The sequence below is a fragment of the Microcaecilia unicolor genome, chromosome 3 (genome assembly GCF_901765095.1).
Source record: "Microcaecilia unicolor chromosome 3, aMicUni1.1, whole genome shotgun sequence".
NCBI classification, from domain to species: domain Eukaryota; kingdom Metazoa; phylum Chordata; class Amphibia; order Gymnophiona; family Siphonopidae; genus Microcaecilia; species Microcaecilia unicolor.
In genome coordinates this window covers 106,527,499-106,547,230 of record NC_044033.1, presented here as the reverse complement: position 1 = coordinate 106,547,230, position 19,732 = coordinate 106,527,499, and positions in this window count along the sequence as shown.

Sequence of the window (19,732 nt, the reverse complement as noted above, 5' to 3'; positions counted from 1 at the left end):
TATTGAAACAAGATGGATGTCCATCTTTCATTTTGATAATATGGTCAGGGACGTCCAAAACTTGAAATTTAGGTCGTCCTTAGAGATGGTCGTCCCTAGACTTGGTCGTTTCTGATTTTCGGTGATAATGGAAACCAAGGACATCCATCTCAGAAACAACCAAATGCAAGCCCTTTGGTCGTGGAAGGAGCCAGCATTTGTAGTGCATTGGACCCCCTCACATGCCAGGACACCAACCGGGCACCCTAGGGGGCACTGCAGTGGACTTCATAAATTGCTCCCATGTACATAGTTCCCTTACCATGCTTGGAATAAACTCCCTGAGCCCATACGCCAGGCCCCCTCCCTGACCATCTTCAAATCCTTGCTCAAAGCCCACCTCTTCAATGTCGCCTTCGGCACCTAACCACCATACCTCTTCTCAGGAAATCTAGACTGCCACAACTTGACATTTCATCCTTTAGATTGTAAGCTCTTTGAGCAGGGACTGTCCTTCTTTGTTAAACTGTACAGCGCTGCATAACCCTAGTAGCGCTCTAGAAATGTTAAGTAGTAGTAGTAGTAGTACCTTGTGTGCTGAGCCCCCCAAAAAACCCCAAACCCCACTACTCACAACTGTACACCACTACCATAGCCCTTACGGGTGAAGGGGGCACTCAGATGTGAGTACAGTGGGTTTGTGGTGGGTTTTGGAGGGCTCGCTGTTTCCTCCACAAACATAACATTTGGGGGTGATGGGTCTGGGTCTGCCTATCTGAAATGCACTGCCCCCACTAAAACTGCTCCAGGGACCTGCATACTGCTGTCACGGACCTGAGTATGACATCTGAGGCTAGCAAAAAATATTTTTAAAGATATATTTTGAGGGTGGGAGGGGGTTAGTGACCATTGGGGGAGTAACAGAAGGTCATCCCCGATTCTCTCCGGTGGTCATCTGGTCATTTTGGGCACCTTTTTGTGCCTTGGTCGTAAGAAAACAGGATCAGGTAAAGTGCTCGTCAAGGATGCCCTTTTTTTTTTCCATTATGGGTCGAGGACATCCATGTGTTAGGCACGCCCAATTCCCGCCTTCTCTACGCCTCCGATATGCCCCCCTTGAACTTTGGCTGTCCCTGCAACGGAAAGCAGTTGGGGACGTCCAAAATTGGCTTTCGATTATACCGATTTGGATGACCCTGTGAGAAGGACGCCCATCTTTCGATTTGTGTCGAAAGATGGGCGCCCTTCTCTTTCAAAAATGCATATCTCTCAAATGCCTATCATCAGCTTATATTTGAGTCAACCAGTCCTCCTTTTTTCTTTTTTTTTGTGGGGGGGGGGGGGAGATGTCTCGGCTTATATTCAAGTATATATTGTAAGCACCCCAATAGTGAAAAAATCCTTGACACAGAAATTTACATGTGCTCTGAGGAATGTGCATATCCATGTACTTGCATACTTACCACAACTCCACCTTAACTCCTTCCAACCTACCCCTCCCACTCAAATGTCTACGTGTGTGAATACATTCCAGCTTATTGACATGCCTAGTTATATGGGCACATTTGGCACTCAGATTTATGACCCCTTTTCCCAAGGAACCAAGGAAAACATCCTTTACCTACAGAAAATGTTTTATGAAGTTACCACCAATATGTTAATGGTCCACATGCTTTAATGGGGCAATTTACAATAGCTAATCACCTTTTCTGTGAATGGTGCTGTATCTATTTCATTGTGATATCCTTAGCCCCTCTCCTTCTTCTATAAATACTGAATAGAAGTATTTGTGTAACATTTCTGCTTGTATCTCATCATTCTGCATGTCAGTTTTCAGTTTTAAAGAATTCCAATTATTCCTTCCTTCTTTCCTGGACATACCTAAAAAAAGTCTTGTCACCTTGTTTTTTTTTACATCTTAAGTAAGTAATGCCACACTGGGAAAAGTCCAAGGGTCCATCAAGCCCAGCATCCTATCCATGACAGCGGCCAATCCAGGCCAAGGGCACCTGGCAAGCTTCCTAAACCTACAAACATTCTATACATGTTACTCCTGGAATTGTGGATTTTTCCCAAGTCCATTTAGTAGCGGTTTATGGACTTGTCCTTTAGGAAACCGTCTAACCCCTTTTTAAACTCTGCCAAGCTAACTGCCTTCACCACATTCTCTGGCAACGAATTCCAGAGTTTAATTACACGTTGGGTGAAGAAAACTTTTCTCTGATTTGTTTTAAATTTACTACACTGTAGTTTCATCGCATGCCCCCTAGTCCTAGTATTTTTGGAAAGTGTGAACAGACGCTTCACATCCACCTGTTCCACTCCAATCATTATTTTATATACCTCTATCATGTCTCCCCTCAGCCGTCTCTTTGGTCATCTATTTTCCTTCTGCCCTTTCTTTTGCTGTCATGACATTTTCTTTTTGATTCTCTTAGCTTTACTTGATCCTTTTGTGATCCTTTGTACTTTGTGAACACCAACCTTTTTGTAGCTCTTTTCAGTCTGGGTCCCTAGCCAGACATTATTTATTTATTTTTCATTTATAACCTGCCTAGTACAATAAACATTCACAATATAATTACATAAAAACAACACATCAAAAGGAACAAGATTTATCTTAAAATACAACAAATCTCTTCAATACCAAAATAAGCTAAACAAATAAACGTGCTTTGAGGTGCTCTTCAAAGTAGCCAACTCCTTTAATAGCCACAGTTTTGTCAGAGGCATAGCCATACCTCGAAGTGGGGGGACAGAGCCTAAAGTGTGTGGGGGGGGGGCACATTTTGGCCTGCCTCCCCACTGCTCCCCCTGCTACAACACCACATACCTTTGATGGCGGGGTCCCCAACACCTGCCAGTTGAAGCATTTCTCCTGCGCTGCTCTCCTTTCATTGCCTGCCATTCTTCCCCTCACATTGTGCATGTGTGAAGTGTCATGCATGCTCAGTTTCACTAAAGCCAAACATGCACGTAATTATTATTATTATTTATTGGGATTTATTAACCGCCTTTATGAAGAGATTCACCCAATGAGAGGCAAGCAGGGCAGGCAATGTAAGGAGAGCAGCACTGGAGAAATGCTTCAGCTGGCAGGGGTTGGGGACTCCTGCCAGCCAAATTGGAAACCCTAGATCCATTTTGGTGGGGCCCAGGCCCCAGTGGCCCCTCCGTAGCTACGCCACTAGTCTTGATGGTCATTTATTCCATATCAAAGGCCCTTTGCAATAACAGTGTAATGTAACCTAGTTAATGAAAGCACTACAAGGTGTAAATTTTCTGTTCTCTAAGAATGACTCAGGTCATAGGTTTGCAATAACCAAATCAAATAAGCATCAGCAACTTAAATCGTATCCTGTATAAGACAGCAAACCAATGAAGAGCCTTCATAAGTTCATATGCTCCAAGCAATTCAAACCAGGAATCATACGCACTAGTGGGCAGCCTCCTGCACCACCTGAAGTGCTTTATTTTATTTTTTGTTACATTTGTACCCCGCACTTTCCCACTCATGGCTGGCTCAATGCGGCTTACATATTGTATACTGGTATTTATTTGTACCTGGGGCAATGGAGGGTTAAGTGACTTGCCCACTGTGCCTGAGAAATCGCTTAATACAAACTGTTACGATAGTCTAATTTCAATAGTACTAGATTCTGAACCACTATTTGAAAATCATGTTTAGGTAACACTGTTCAATCTTACTCAGAACCTTTAATTGATAAAAACAGGCTTGAACCATGCTGCAAATCTCATTTGTGAATCTGTTTTAATACTAAGACTCAAAATCTGATCTTTTATAGGAAAAGAAACATTTCCAAATTTAACTGGAGCATACCGTCTGTTCTCAAAAGTACATCTCACAATCATAATCTCAGTTTTTGATAAATTCAAGGCTAAACTATTCGCAGACTTCCAATCTTGTATTTTTTCCAAACACAACTTCAGTTTAACATGTCCTGACAAAAATAAAATCATCATTCACAGTGGAAAATCATCCATATATAGCCTTTACTCTACCTGCAGGTCCCACAGTACCCCACAAAGAAGCAGAAGATATAAATTAAAGAACAGGGCTGATGGCGCTGAACCCTGTGGAACCCCCATATATACATTATACACTTCAGACTCCATACCTTCCGTACTCACTTGCATAGTACATCCTGAAAGGTAAGATATAAATCAATTGTACACCAACCCCCTGATTCTATATAGGTTGCTCAAAGTTGGATGCATAGGACAGATGCACATGCAAATTAATGAGTTAACAAGGTGTCAACAATCAATAGAGTTAATTGGCATCAAATTAGATTTGCGCTCACCTCTGGCCTAGTCTTTATCCTATAAAATTCTGCACCTAAGTTTTAAAGTGTGCAACTCAAAAAGGGGCATGGCCATGGGAGGGGCATGGGTGGATCAAGGGCATTCACAGAAATTAGGCATATATGTAACTTACTAATAGTACCTTTTTTGTGGAGGGTATTTGAGCCAGTGAACCAACAACTCAAAGAGAAAAATCTCAGGCCCAGATTACTTCTCTCCACCTGGCTGATGGTTCACTCACACATGTTCCAGCTCTTATGAGGGATTCCTTCTTGAAGTTTTACCAGGCTGTCTATTTATCAGAGGTACACCCTACTGAAGGTGACGTGGAGGTGTTTCTAACTGAGGCTGCATTACCTCAGATTACATCCTCACAGTTCACCTTTTTGGATGGGGACATTACTGTAGAGGAGGTGAGGATGGCTATATCATCCCTGAAACCAGGCAAGTCCCCAGTTCTTGATGGTCTATCCTCTAGGTTTTATTTATTTGTTACATTTATAGCCCACATTTTCCCACCTATTTGTAGGCTCAATGTGGCTTACATAGTACCAGAGAGGCGTTACAGACTCCGGTGTAAACAAATACAAAGTGATGTTGTGGTAAGATAAAGTTCATGTGGCACAGCCACACTAGGGAATTGTACAACAGAAGAGTTGTGTTATGTCCTTTACATTCTTTAGTTTTGTTGTGTTGCAAAGACCAGGCATTTATGTCGGATCGGTAGGGTATTCCTTTTTAAAACAGGTTAATTTTTAGTGTTTTCCGGAAGTTTAGGTGGTCGTTCGTAGTTTTCAAGGCTTTTGGTAATGCGTTCCACAGTTGTGTGCTTATGTAGGAAAAACTGGACGCGTAAGTTGATTTGTATTTGAGTCCTTTGCAGCTTGGGTAGTGCAGATTTAGGTATGTTCATGTTGATTCAGATGTGTTTCTAGTTGGTAGGTCGATCAAGTCTGTCATGTATCCCGGGGCTTCACCATAGATAATTTTGTGAACCAGAGTGCAGATTTTGAAAGCAATGCATTCTTTGATTGGGAGCCAGTGTAGTTTTTCGCGAAGGGGTTTTGCACTTTCAAATCGCGTTTTTCCGAAGATAAGCCTAGCTGCCGTGTTTTGAGTGGTCTGAAGTTTCTTTAATGTTTGTTCTTTGCATCCCGCATAAATTCCATTGCAGTATTCTACATGGCTTAGTACCATTGATTGTATCAGGTTGCGAAATGTTTTCCTCGGGAAGTATTGTTTCACGCGTTTGAGTTTCCACATTGAGTGGAACATTTTCTTAGTTGTGGATGTCACTTGACTCTCTAGTGTTAAGTTGTGGTCCATTGTAACGCCAAGGATTTTCAGGCTGTCTGATATAGGGAGGGTGTAATCTGGGGTGTTGATAATTGTGGGGTTATCCACGCTGTGTAGGGATGAGATGATGAGACAGTGTGTTTTTTCTTTGTTTAGTTTTAGTTGAAATGCAATTGCCCAAGAGTCCATGATGTTCAAGCTGATCTTGATTTCGTTGGTGATTTCTGTCAGTTTAGATTTTTAAGGAATGAATATTGTGACATCGTCTGCATAGATGAAAGGGTTAAGGCCTTGGTTGGATAAGGACTTGGCTAGTGGGGTCATCATTAGGTTGAAGAGGATCGGTGATAACGGTGATCCTTGTGGTACTCCGCAGTCTGCTTTCCACGGTGATGATATGTTTGAGTTTGATTTTACTTGATATGTTCTTGTGGTTAGGAAACCCTTGATCCAGCTAAGTATGTTTCCACCAATCCTGAACTTATCTAGTAATCTTATTAATATATTATGGTTTACCATGTCGAATGCACTAGACATGTCGAATTGGAGGAGGAGGATGTTTTTGCCTATTGCTATTTCCTGCTTGAATTTGGCTAGGAGAGTGAGTACTGTTTCTGTGCTGTGGAGGGGGCGAAAACCTGTGATTCATGTAATATTGAGAATTTGTTTATATAATCTGTAAGTTGTTTGGCTACCATGCTTTCCATCAGTTTGACTAACAACGGAATGGATGCTACTGGACGGTAGTTAGTGATTTAATTTGTTTTTTTCTTGGTGTCTTTTGGTATCGGAGTGAGTAGGATATTGCCATTTTCCTTAGGGAAGAGACCATGCTGAAGCTTGTAGTTTAGGTGGGATGTGAGGTCTGCTATGAAGCAGTCAGGGGCGGATTTCATTAGGTAGTTGGGACAGGTATCTAGTTTATAAGAAATTCTCTGGCATTTTAGCCCCTATTTTGGCTTCCAATTATAACGAGGGGGGGGGGGGAGCCTTTGCCACCATCTATTCTGTAGGCAGGGGTAACGATCCTACCCAAGCCTGGGAAAGATCGCACTCTGTGTAGTTCCTACCAGCCTATATCTTTGTAAAATCTGGACATTAAGCTGTTTCTGAAAGTATTGGCTACTAGATTGAATGGGGTGATTGCTTCCATTGTAGAAGACCAATGTGGTTTTATCCCAGGGAGGACAACAGAAGACAATGTTAGGAGAACACTAGACTTGATTTGGAAAGCTAAAATGACTCAGACCCCATTGGTCCTTCTTATCATCGATGCCAAAAAGGCATTTGATCAGGTTGAGTGGGCTCTTATGCTTGCTGTCCTTGGGCCCACATTCAGGTAAATGGAGGATACTCATAATCCTTCCCATTAGCGAGGGACACCCGTCAGGGGTGCCCCTTATCACCTCTTTTGTTTACTGTAGTAGTGGAGCCCTGACAGTTTTTATTCAACAGTGTCCCGTAATTCATGGGGTCCTGGAGGGAAATGAAGAGTTTAAGATCTCCCTTTTTGTCGATGATATTCTGCTCTCTCTGAGCAAACCACGGGAGTCTCTTACGGCTTTGATTGATTTGCTTACTAGATATGGTAGTATGTCTGGATTTAAAATGAATGCCACTAAATCTGAGCTTTTTAATATTACTCTGTCTGGAAAGCTGGTTCAGATTTGAGGAATCAATTCCGTTTTGCTTGGGCTTTGACCTTTATACAGTATTTAGGTATCAAGAAGATCCCAGCAGATTTGAAAAAGCTCTACATGCTGAATTATGGGAAAGTCATTCCTGACCTATTGCTTAGTTTTTACAAGTGGCAGAAATTGAATCATACTTGAATTGCCATTTGTAAAATGGTAGTTCATTCTCAATTGCTATATTTGTGTCAAATGTTACCAATAAATGTTTAAATGTTTCTGTCTCTCAGCTTAAGACACTAGACAAGAAGATGTTCTATTTCATTTGGAAGAAACGGCCACCTAGAGTAGCTAAGACTATCTTGACCTGCCATAGGGTGGTGGGAGGTTTGGGGGTACATAGCCTTAAGATGTACTTTTATGCAAGCAAGGTGAAACCCTTGATAGATTGGTATAAATGTCACCCTAAGGTGTGGGTACGGGTAGAATGATTTTACTTTCACCAGCATTTATGGGCTAATTTGTTGTGGCATCCAGGATGGACAAAAAAGCTTTTGAAAGCTTCTAATCCCTTCTTAAGCATATGATGTCTATTATCGTTGGAGGGCGGAGGAGGAGGAGGAGATTTCTTTTGAGACACCTTGTTGTGCTTTACTGTTGTTCTCCCCTGGGTGGGAGCCTTCTCTTTTATATAGATGGGAGTCCTTGGAATTCTCTAAGGTGGGGCACCTCTTTGGTGGTTGGTGGTGGTACTTATGCCTCTTTTTTTTTTGTTTTGTTAGATTTGTACCCCGCACTTTCCCACTCATGGCAGGCTCAGTGCGGCTTACATGGGGCAATGGAGGGTTAAGTGACTTGCCCAGAGTCACAAGGAGCTGCCTGTGCCTGAAATGGGAATAGAACTCAATTCCTCAGTTCCCCAGGAAAAAAGTCCACCACCCTAACCACTAGGCCACTCCTCCACTCCAGGAATTGAGGGCACATTTCAATCTTCCCAGGACCAATTTTTACTTCTATTTACAACTTTGCCATCTCCTCCTGGAAAAGAGGTATGCTCGGGATTTGGGGATGCCTCTTACTCCTTTTGAAGAGCTCTTACAGGAGAGTAGTTCTCAAGGAAAATTAATTTCTGGACTATATGATCACCTCTCGGGGAAATCAACCTCTGCTCCCACTTACCAAATGAAATGGGTCACTGATTTGAGGGTTGAATTAACTGACCAGCAGTGGGTGACCACACATCATAACACCTATAAGCTATTTCAGCTAACCTAATTGAGTAAGGTCTGAAGGTGCTATATAGGTGGTACTTGACACTAGAGTGAGTTTCTAAATTTAGCAAGAAGGCTTCTAATTTATGGTGGCGGGGTGTAGTCAGATTGGTACCTACTTTCTTATTTGGTGGGATTGTCCCTTGATTCATACCTTTTGGTTGGAATGGACAGGGACTGTCTTTCTATGTCAGGTGTTCAGTGCTGCGTGCGTCTGGTAGCGCTATACAAATGTTAATAATAATAATACGCTTTCATGTATGTTTGCTGTAACTGTGCCTTTGGATCCTTTGGTCCTGCTTTTATAGGCACAACCAGAAGGTACTACTTTCCCTCAGGCAAAAGCTATTTCTCAGTGTCTAGCTATCTTGCGAAGGGAAATTTCCAGATGCTGGCGGAGCAAACACTTTCCAGGCAGAAAGTACGCTTGCCTGTGCAGTACGTCCTATCTCAGCAAATTGACAGAACATAGGCAAGAGAGACTGTTACTCTTTGAACAAGTCTGGCAGTCCTTTGTGGATTGTTATGCACAACACAAATTACAAACGTAGTTTTCTCCTTTATTATCTGGCCATTGGATATATTTACACCATAATCCTGGATGCTATCATTTTTCGACTCTTGATCCATCCCATGGGGGGGGGGGGGGGGAGAGTTGAGTGTTAGGAGGGTTGTGTATGTTTAGTTCAAGGGTTTTTGTTTATGGTTCCCTTTTGACTCTGTGAAGATGTGTATTTGTTGTTTTATTGGCTTGGGAATTGTATACCTTTTCAAAAATGTAATAAACATATAAAGTTAAAAAAAAAAAAGTCAGGCATGATGTTGTAGAATACTTGGATTTATATGTCCAACTGCCATCAGTTGGGTGCAAGGATTTATACCAGGTTTCAGCAGGTGTAAGTCTTTGGGCACGGGAATCCATTCTATGCACTGTTCTATAAAATTCATTTACTGCAAAGTGACCAGAGAATTTGCATGTAGCACAGATCTTAACAATGCCTAACTTTGGATGCCTCTTACTGAATCCCTACTGGCCAGTATAGATGGTATGGAAAGTTGCTTTGGTCAGGTCTACTCTGAAGACATTTTCTTTAGATCCTGTTCTTCTTCTTCACTATCAACCAGTATCTAATTTGTGTTTCATATCAAAAATTGTTGACCAAGTGGTTTTCATGCAGCTTAGTCAATTTGTTGAAAAGAAACTTATTTTACATCCTCGTCAATCTGGCTTTCGAGCCTCTTGCAGTACCAAAACCATCCTAACCAGTCCTTAGTGAGGTTCATTCCTCCCTTGGCAGGCATTACTTTAGCAATTCCTCTGGATCTCTCAGCCGCGTTTGATTTGGTGGATCATTAGCCATTATTATCCCAATTACATTTTTGGGTATTATTCATACTGTTCTGAACTTGTTTAGATAATTTCTTTCTGATCATATTTTTCATGTAACTATTAATCAATACACATTGTAACCAGGTCACCCTTCCAGGTGGGACTGAGGCTGTTCCTGCTTAGCTTCAGCTGACTCTAGCACGCTGGACCATCCAGTTCACCTCTTTGTTAAGGCTGGCTTCTTCCCATTCTGTCTCTCTCTCTGCTAGTCTGAGCCAGTAAAGCTCTCCGTCTCTCTCCACATGCTTCCAGAGACTCCAATACACTCAAAGTTCTTAGAAAAGTCACAGGCTTTATTGCTCAAGTTCTTTTAACACAGTATTAGTCTTCGCTTGAATCACCCCCTTCAGTATGTATAGTTCAGCTCATTATTAACAGTCATCATTTCACATAGTTCAGTCCTATTTCCAACATGACCATTGCTGATTCTGCTTACAAACACAACCCAACCCTCAACAGCACTATCTTTTATGAGCAGACAGTTTCTGGGTTAATTGCTTCCACCAGCCTCCTCTCCACTGGCTCACTTTTGCCTCCCCCAACATCCACAGTCTAGGCAATACCGAGGCCACAAAAGCTTTTACCTTTTCCCCTCGAGTTTGTGCCAAACCAACCACCTCCATACACTCTTCTTCCCCCACTTCCTCTTTATTGCACTCCATATCCTCCTCCTCCCCAAGCTCCCCCAGCTGTTCCTCATTCCCCGGATCAGAACTCATCTCCCAATCATTCACTCCTCCCTCCCCCTCCTGAGAGTCCAGCTGATCCCACAATGGCTTCTGGGGAGAGTAGTTTTTCCCCTGCACTAGAGATTTCACCGGCAGTTTGGCCACCAGAGGGCGAACTGCTCGCTTAGCAGGGATGAATGAGGAAGGACGCTGACGTCTAAAGGAACAGCTCCCCCCTTTTCTCGTCCCAGCACTACAGAGTGCTCACAACATCTTCAGATAGATCTTTATCTTGCAGCGTACCACAGGGATCTATCCTTTCTCCTCTTCTTTTTAATATTTTCCTTAGCCCTCTCACCACTGTTATTCAGAATTTCAATGTTTCTTTTCATATCTATGCTGACAATATCTTGCTGCTTTATAAGACTGATCCATGTTCTCCAGATTTATCCCCTCTTCAATATTGTTTAGAGGTGGTAGGTAAGTAGTGTCGCTGGGTCCCTCTTCCAGGGCCCAGCCAGGCTCAACCCTGCTTAGCTTCCTTCTTCACCCGACTGTTGCCTCGCTCCACACCACCTTGGCCTGTTCTGGGAACTCAGCGCCAGACCCCCTGAGAGCTTGCAGGACTTCCTCCTCTCTCTATTGTTTTCACCAAGAGGCTCAATCAAGGCAAAACGTTTATAGAAAAAAAAACTTTATTTTCTTGCTTCCATTCAGCATAGACACAAAAGGAAAACACCTTTTAAGGTTTTAAGGTTTGCTGCCAAAGTCTCATTCAGGGTTTAAACAGTCCATATAACTTCACTTTAGCCAAAATTACTTCTTTTAGGGAACAGTACATTATCAGAAAGAAAACACAATAGCTTGGTAGGTTGCAGGCCAAGACCTTTCCAGTATGAAACAGTTTCTTTCTTACAGCACAGCTACACAGCTTTGGTCCCACCTGGTTCAGACTGGGGTTTCAATTGTGCCCAGCCCTCTTTCTCACCCAGGGGCTGCACCTGTTTCCTCTTTAGTAGAGATCTCCCCAGTGCCTCAGTCTCTCTCCTCTGGTCTTCCACCAGTCTCTCCAAGGCACAGCTAGCCACCCTCTTACAGCAGCTTTTCGGGTTTGAGCCAGAGCTCCAATCTCCATCTGTTCCTCCTCTAGTCCTTCAGTAACCTCCATTTTATCGTCCTCTTCAACTTCCCCCACCTCCAACCTGTCCAGCTGGCCCTCATCACCTTCCTCAGAGACCATTTCCCAATTTTCTATCTCCTCCCCTAACTCTTGCACAGCCGGGTGGGGAAGAGAGGGATTCTGGGACTGGTAGTTCCTCCTCTTCTTCCTTAACCCGGCCAACCTCTCTGCCTCCGGTAGCGCAGCTTTCTGAATGTGGGTGTTGTGCACATGAGGTCTGCCCTGTTGGGGTTCCCCGGCTGCCTGCACCCCCCTTCTGCGTGCCTTCCCGGATCCCCTTTCACCTACCCTCTCACAGTAGCTACTAGACCACTGACTTGTTTTAAATTGAGAACAAACTGTGGCTTGTTGGCTGACTGGTCACCTTACACCTCCTTCAGCTGTACTTTCACTATTAAGGACTCAGATTATTCCAGTATCCAGTTTTTGTTATTTGGGTGTTCTTATTGATTCATGTCTTGCTTTTGAACCACAGGTATCTTTGTTATATGACTGGTTTTCTTGTTTTGTGGCAATTACGTACAGTGCAACCCTTCTTTAACCTTGATGGTTTTCATTCATTAATTTTATCACTGTTTATAACTAGACTAGACTATTGCAATCATATTTATTCTGGAGTTTCTGGAGCCTTGCTCAAAAGACTCCAGACTCTCCAGAATATGGCTATATGACTATTATGTCACTTGCGTACAACAGATCATGCTACCCCAGCATTGAAGAATTATCATTGATTACCAATTGAATACCACATTTGGTTTAAAGTTCTTTTACTAGCATTTTGGGCTTTTTGTCAAGGCACGTCCTCATACTTGTCGACTTTAACTTTTCCTTATTCTCCGGCTCGGGTTTTGAAATCCATCAATGACCATTGCATGTTTTTTTTGCCAGAATCCCATCAAGCACAAATGGAGAGCACCCATCACAGTGCTTTCTTTTTTTAACTGCTCCATCATTATGGAACTCTATGCCCTTATACATATGAAGAAAGTTTAAATCATTATTAAAAGCGTGGTTATTTGAGCAGGCTTATGGCAGTTGATTTATTTATTTATTAGGATTTATTTACCACCTTTTTGAAGGAATTCACTCAAGGCGGTGTACAGTAAGAATAGATCAAACATGAGCAATAGGCAATTACAGCAGTAAAAATATTCAAATAACAATACAAAGTATGGCATAGTATACTACTTATAATGTCAACACAATACGTAATAGAACATTTTAAGTGATAGTGAAGGGTAAAACAAAGATGGAACATATAGATAGGTAACAGAGTAAGAAGAGTTAGAAAGTAAGGTGGCTGATTTAAAGAAAGTTGTACATGAGGTCAGAGAAATGGTTAAATATTATCTCAGCTAGGGTAGGAGTGGATAAACATGTCCTGCTGCAATATGTGCAGCCCCTGTCACTCCTTGTGTGTGAGTGAGACTAACAAGTTAGTTACTTCTTCCATTAAAGGCCTGGTTGAAGAGCCAAGCTTTCACCTGCTTCCTGAAATAGAGATAGTCTTGTGTAAAGCGGAGCCTGTTGTGCAGTTTCAACTTAGTCTGACACCACGGTCTCGGAAAGCTCGTGTTATTGGCTCATAATTTATGTATCTTTTTTCTTATTTTGTTGTAGTTCTTTTCTTTTATTAGTATGTGAATAGCTTTGCCTTGCTTGACAGTTAAAGCAGTATAATAAATTTGGAATAAATAAATAAATAATACCAGTCCCATGTAACCTTTCAAATAGAATGTTATGGTTAACCATATCAAAGGCAAAGGACACATTTTTAAAAAGCAACAGCATGAGCCAGAGAGCGGTGGCAGCGGGCAGGAAAGAGTAGGGCTCTTTCCTGCCCCCGGAGAGGCCACTAGACCACTAGGGTATACTCAGGTAGGCCTGGGAGGGCAGCAGGGGAGCCAGTCAGCCTGCCTGCCTGCCTTTGCCATGGGCTGGGGAGGACCCACAGAGGCTCAGGGGTGGCGGAGAGGCCAGCCTTCCAGCCTCAGAGCACAGATTCTGTGCAAAAATACAGAATTCTGAGATGCTAGGAATTCTGTGATCCACAATCGTGCAGAATTCTGGCATGAGTAGCACATAAATCCAAATTGCTGCCAATTAATGCCAATAACTGATCATTAGTTCCCAATTATTGGCGCTAACTGGCTCATTACTCAATTAAATTGTGTATGCACCCAAATTTGTGCCCACACTTTGAGCACCATATATAGAATCTAGGGATTAGTGTGCACTAAACCCATTTAATATGCATTAACCTAAGAAAGAATGCATGATAAGTTAATACATGCAAAAAAAAGTTTTAACGTGTATTAAATATCTTTTATTAAAATGAATAGGGGAAACAAAATGAATGTGTCTACAAATCAGAAAGAAAGGCCAAACAAGCTGAAAATATTTTCCCTGTGCACATCCCTATCCTCTGACTAGAACTTTCTTGGGCTACAGTGACCAGCACCCCAGACTGTACCATTGTGGCCACTCCTAAAGGGGAGTACCATAGCAAATGGCTCAGTACATTCACTGTAATAGCAAGTAGCTTATCCTCTCTATTGGCAGAAGAACAGACAAGAAAATCTAAAAGCCCCTTTACATAAGTGTAATGTACATCTCTGAATCAGTATCAATTTTACCACCTGCATGAATGATTTAGCTTTCAAAGAGCTCAGATTCTGCTGCTCAGGCCAGAGAAGAAAGATTAGGATGGCATTTTCTTTACTCAGAAGGATATTTAAAATAACTCTACAAACATACACTATATTAAAACTTTTTATTTTAGCTTCATCTTATACAGTACAGTAGAGCATATCATGCCTGATACTCCTTTATCCAAAAACTCCAATTATGCCAAAAAAAAGAAAAATAGTCATGGGCTTCAGCCCATTCTAAAAATCTTTTATATGGTGAGAAACTTGCTTGACATCCTATGCTTCACTGCCTGAAAAGCTCCAAATATATAAAATTATTTTATCAGAAAATTCCCGTTATCTGGAAGTTCAATTATCAGGAAAAAAAACCCTATTACTCAGAACAAGACTGGGCTTAACCATTTTAGATATAAAGTGCCCTACTGTACACATACTATTATAGCAAAAATGATTGGTGTTGACGGGAGAGATGATGAAGGAGGGAGAGATCTGTATTTTCTGAATTGACTGGTTTAGGGGAAATATTATCTTTGAAGGCCACTCTTCCTTAAGTACACATATATTCACTATTGTGGTATGAATTAAATATATATCTCACGTACAAGACTAGATCATTGCATGCCAATATAATATACTGCTCTGGCATAAGCATAAATCTAGTTCAAAAATATGGCATTGTTCACTCTGGGCTACTTTCCTCTAGATTTATATGTGAAAATCCACCTTTATACCAACGGTGCAAAGTCACATCATTATTTATATCACCAATACAGAGAACAAACATGCTTTTATATGTGACATACATCCATTCAATCACTAAATCAATCAAGTGTGTCAATCAGTTGCCAAACCCAGTCTCTTTCAAATAGTCTAAAAATTAGGGATGGGTTGTTATTTGCAATGAAATGTCATTTGTCACAGAGAGCACACAGGGTTCCTTTTACTAAGCGGCAGTAAGCCCAACGCAGGTTTACCGCTCACTATAATGGAAGTACCGCCAGGCTACTGCAGCAGCCTGGCGGTACTTACCACTCCTACCGCACTGTCATTTCCAGCACTACAAAAATGGGCGCTGGAAATGACAGTGGGTGGCAGTAAGGGCTCGCCCCGAAATGGCCGAGCAGTCAAGTGCTTTACTTGCTGCCAGCCATTTCCTGCAGAAAAACGAGACCTTCCCTTTTATCAGCTGTGGTAAAAGGGGGCCTTGGCGCGTGTGTAAAACAGGTGCCAATGCCAGCACCGGCCCCCTTTTGCCACAGCTTGGTAAAAGGGGCCTACTATTCCCTGGATTCTATATATTGCACTCAAAGTTGCATGCTGAAATTTGTGCTCAACTTAATTGATCAACAAGCCCTTAACTAGCAATAATGGGGCATGAACAGTCAATTATTGCAGTTAATTCACTTTGATTAGAAGTTGCGCGCCCATCTGGCTGCGTGCTAGTCTATAAGGATCAGCACCCACCTTTTCTAGTGCCTATCTGAAAAGGAAGTGTGGCCAGGGGCGAGTCGGGAGTGCCCCGAAAAACTGCATATGGAATTACAGAATTTGGCTTAAGCGCGCCTAACTTGGGTGCTGATATTTACACCTGGTTTCAGTAGGTGTAAATCCAGCGCCCAAAAGATAGGTGTGGGATCCGTGCCTAAGCACTGTTCTATAATGCCTTTATAAAATAGCACTTAGCGTCCAAGTTTTGGCGCCAATTATAGAATTCCCCCCATGTAGTAAACATAATATAGACTGCTGAAGGTTAGTCACCATGAAGCTCGTATTCTATAATGGCAGAATTGCACAGAAATCTGTTCAAGAATACTAGCATAAGTCCACAGTTATAAACCAAATTTTACACGGGACCACTTACACCATGTCTATGGATGGTGTAAATGGTGGTGCTTACATGCTTTTTTTGCAGGCATGCTGAAAAATTGACCTGTGCTCATCCAATACACACGCCTACACCAATGCAGGCCATTTTTCGGCACGCCTTAGGAAAAGGGCCCCTAGGCATGTATCCCTGTTGTCCTGTAAAAATGCACGTTAATTTTAGGAATGTCCTCATTATGCCGATGACCCTCCCTTTCCGTGCCCCCTTTTTCAGATCACATGTAAATGCTAATTAGCTTATTAGTCAACTAAATTGTGTGTGCAAATTGGGCATGTCCCGCCCTCGTCTGACATAACTTGCACGAGGGCAGGACACAGGGAGGGAAGGCCCGAAGGGAGGCGATCTGCAGACTGCCGCTGCTGCGCTTCTTTCACATGGAGCGAGGTCGAGGTGAGGCGCTATGATTTGAATTCAGGGGGGCCAGCCCGGTGGTGGAGGGGAGCTGTGACGGCGGCGAATTCGGGGGGGGGGGGGGGCCAGCCCGGCCTAGTCTCTTGGCGGCCCTATAACTGGCTATGTTCCACGATATAACCGGTTTTACCCCCTAATTCTATAATATGTGAATAAAGAAAAATTGAGAAAGTAAGAATTTAGTCACAATATAGTAGTATGCATATTCATTGGGGAAATCCTGAAAATCCAACTGTGTTATGGCCTTCAAGGACCAAGATTGCCCACCCTGCCGTATAGACTAAGCGCATTATCCAGTTAATTTTAGTGCCTAAATGGAGATGCCCTTTTATAGAATTGCCTGTTATCTGCAAAGTCAATTCCAAAAAGAGAGTCATTTTTCACCTCCGGCGGGGCTGGTGTTTGGGTGGTGGGGCTAGTTCTGGGAAGACTTCTACGGTCTGTGTCCTGAAAATGGGGCTAGTTCTGGGCAACACTTCTACGGTCTGTGTCCTGAAAATGGCAGATACAAATCAAGGTAAGGTATATACAAGAAGTAGCACATATGAGTTTATCTTGTTGGGCAGACTAGATGGACCTTGCAGGTCTTTTTCTGCCGCCATCTACTATGTTACTATGTTACTATATCTTAAAAGAAAATGATGAACTTCATGAAGATTTTGTTAAAAAGCTTTTGAGTCTTGAGCTTGGCCTATTACCAACATTTATGGTGGAATTCAGATAACTTTATTGCTTATTTATTTATGTTAATTTAATCACTTTCCAGTGCATGCTGTTGAGGTTATAGTTAGGCAGGTCTTTGAACTCAGATGAATCTCTTCTCAGATAAGGATTTGGCTCATCTTAGGTGAGGATCACGTTCTGCTGTGAGAATCCTCAGAATGTATTCTCACCAGCTGTTGCATGTTGTGGTAAGTATTTTCCCAACTGAGACGAATCCTTTAGCTGACACATCAGCTTCTAAAAGACCAAACAGATTTAGTCAAATAGGGGCAGATTCTAAAAATGGCACCCAAATTTGGTCAATGCAAAAATGAGCACTGGACATCATTCTTTAAATGGTACTTTGAGTTGGGCACTGTTTTTTGACCCTTGCATAGTGCCAGGATCTATGCCCAAGTTTGGGCTCGAAGATTTACACCATCTGAAACTTGGTGTAAATCCTTGTGTAAATCAGGTGCAGATCTTCTAAATTATATAATAATATATACATCTTTAGTGAATGCCCCTGATTCACCTATGGCCATGCGCCCTTTTCAGTTGCATGCTAAAAGATTTACCTGTTCATCTTTATAGAATAGCGCTTAGCAAGATGCGCGTGTAAATCCAAATTGTTGCCAATTAACACCAACAATTGATTGTTAGCACCCAATTATTGGCGCTGATTGGCTTGTTGCTCAATTAAATTGCGCATACAAATTGGGCCCATGCCCAAATTTATGCATGCAATTTTGAGCGCCATATAAGGATCGGGGGATATCGTTCAAAATTTAATAAAAAGATTGAACTTTAAAAACAAAAGAAATTTATGTTGACAGATAGTGGCAGACTGTGTGGCAATCTCTACCTTATCAAGGAGCCTCATCTTCTGTGAAAAATGTTCCAGTTTGTTTCACAGTTCTTTTACTGTGTTGCTTATGTTTCTGGGAACAGAATGATATAGGAGGTGAGTGACTGGGAAAGGAGCATGGTTGCATTCTTGGTGATAAGAGTGTACAGCGGAGAGGGTCAAAGCACACAGTACAAAACAACAACAAAAAACAGCACAGGCTGTGTTTCGGTGGCACTGCGTTAATCTCAAACTAGCAGATAAAAAATCTTCTCATCAGAATTTTGAGTGGAAAACTGCGCAGCACTGATGAGAAGACTTGTTTGAGTGGATAAAAGGCTTGTGTTTATTTTTTCTGTTACTCTGAGATTGACCCTACTACTACTTATCATTTCTAAGGCGCTACTAGACGTACTCAGTGCTGTACACTTGGACATGAAGAGACAGTCCCTGCTCGACAGAGCTTACAATCTAATTAGGACAGATGAACAGGACAAATAAGAGATAAGGGAATATTAAAGTGAGGATGATAAAATATGGGTACTGAACAAGTGAATAAGGGTTAGGAGTTAAAAGCAGCATCAAAAAGGTGAGCTTTTAGCTTAGATTTGAAAACGGCCAGAGATGGAGCTTGACGTACCGGCTCAGGAAGTCAATTCCAGGCATATGATGCAGCAAGATAAAAGGAACGGAGTCTGGAGTTAGCGGTGGAGAAGGGTGCAGATAAGAGAGATTTACCCAGGGAGGAGTGTAGGGAGAGATAAGAGTGGAGAGGTACTGAGGAGCTGCAGAGTGAATGCACTTATAAGTCAATAAGAGGAGTTTGAACTGTATGTGGAAACAGATATGGAGCCAATGAAGTGACTTGAGGAGAGGGCTAATATGAGCATAACGACACTGGCGGAATATTAGTCGTGCAGCAGAATTTTGAACAGATTGAAGAGGAGAGAGATGGCTAAGTGGGAGACCTGTGAGAAGCAACTTGCAATAGTCTAAGCGAGAGGTGATAAGAGTGTGGATGAAGGTTCTGGTAGTGTGCTCAGAAAGGAAAGGGCGAATTTTGCTGATATTATAGAGAAAGAAACGACAGGTTTTAGCAGTCTGCTGAATATGTGCAGAGAAGGAGAGGAAGGAGTCGAAGATGAACCCAAGGTTACGAGCTGATGAGACAGGAAGGATGAGCGTGTTATCCACAGAAAAAGAGAATGGGGGAAGAGGAGAGGTTGGTTTTGGGGGAAAGATAAGAAGCTCAGTCTTGGTTATGTTTAGTTTCAGATGGTGGTGAGACATCCAGGCAGCAATATCAGACAGGCAGGCTGATACTTTGGCCTGGATTCCTGCTGAGATTTCTGGTGTGGAGAGGTAGATCTGGGAGTCATCAGTGTAAAGAAGGTGCTGAAAACCATGGGATGAGATCAGAGTACCAAGGGAAGAAGTATAGATGGAGAAAAGAAGAGGTCCCAGGATAGATCCCTGAGGTACACCAACTGACAGT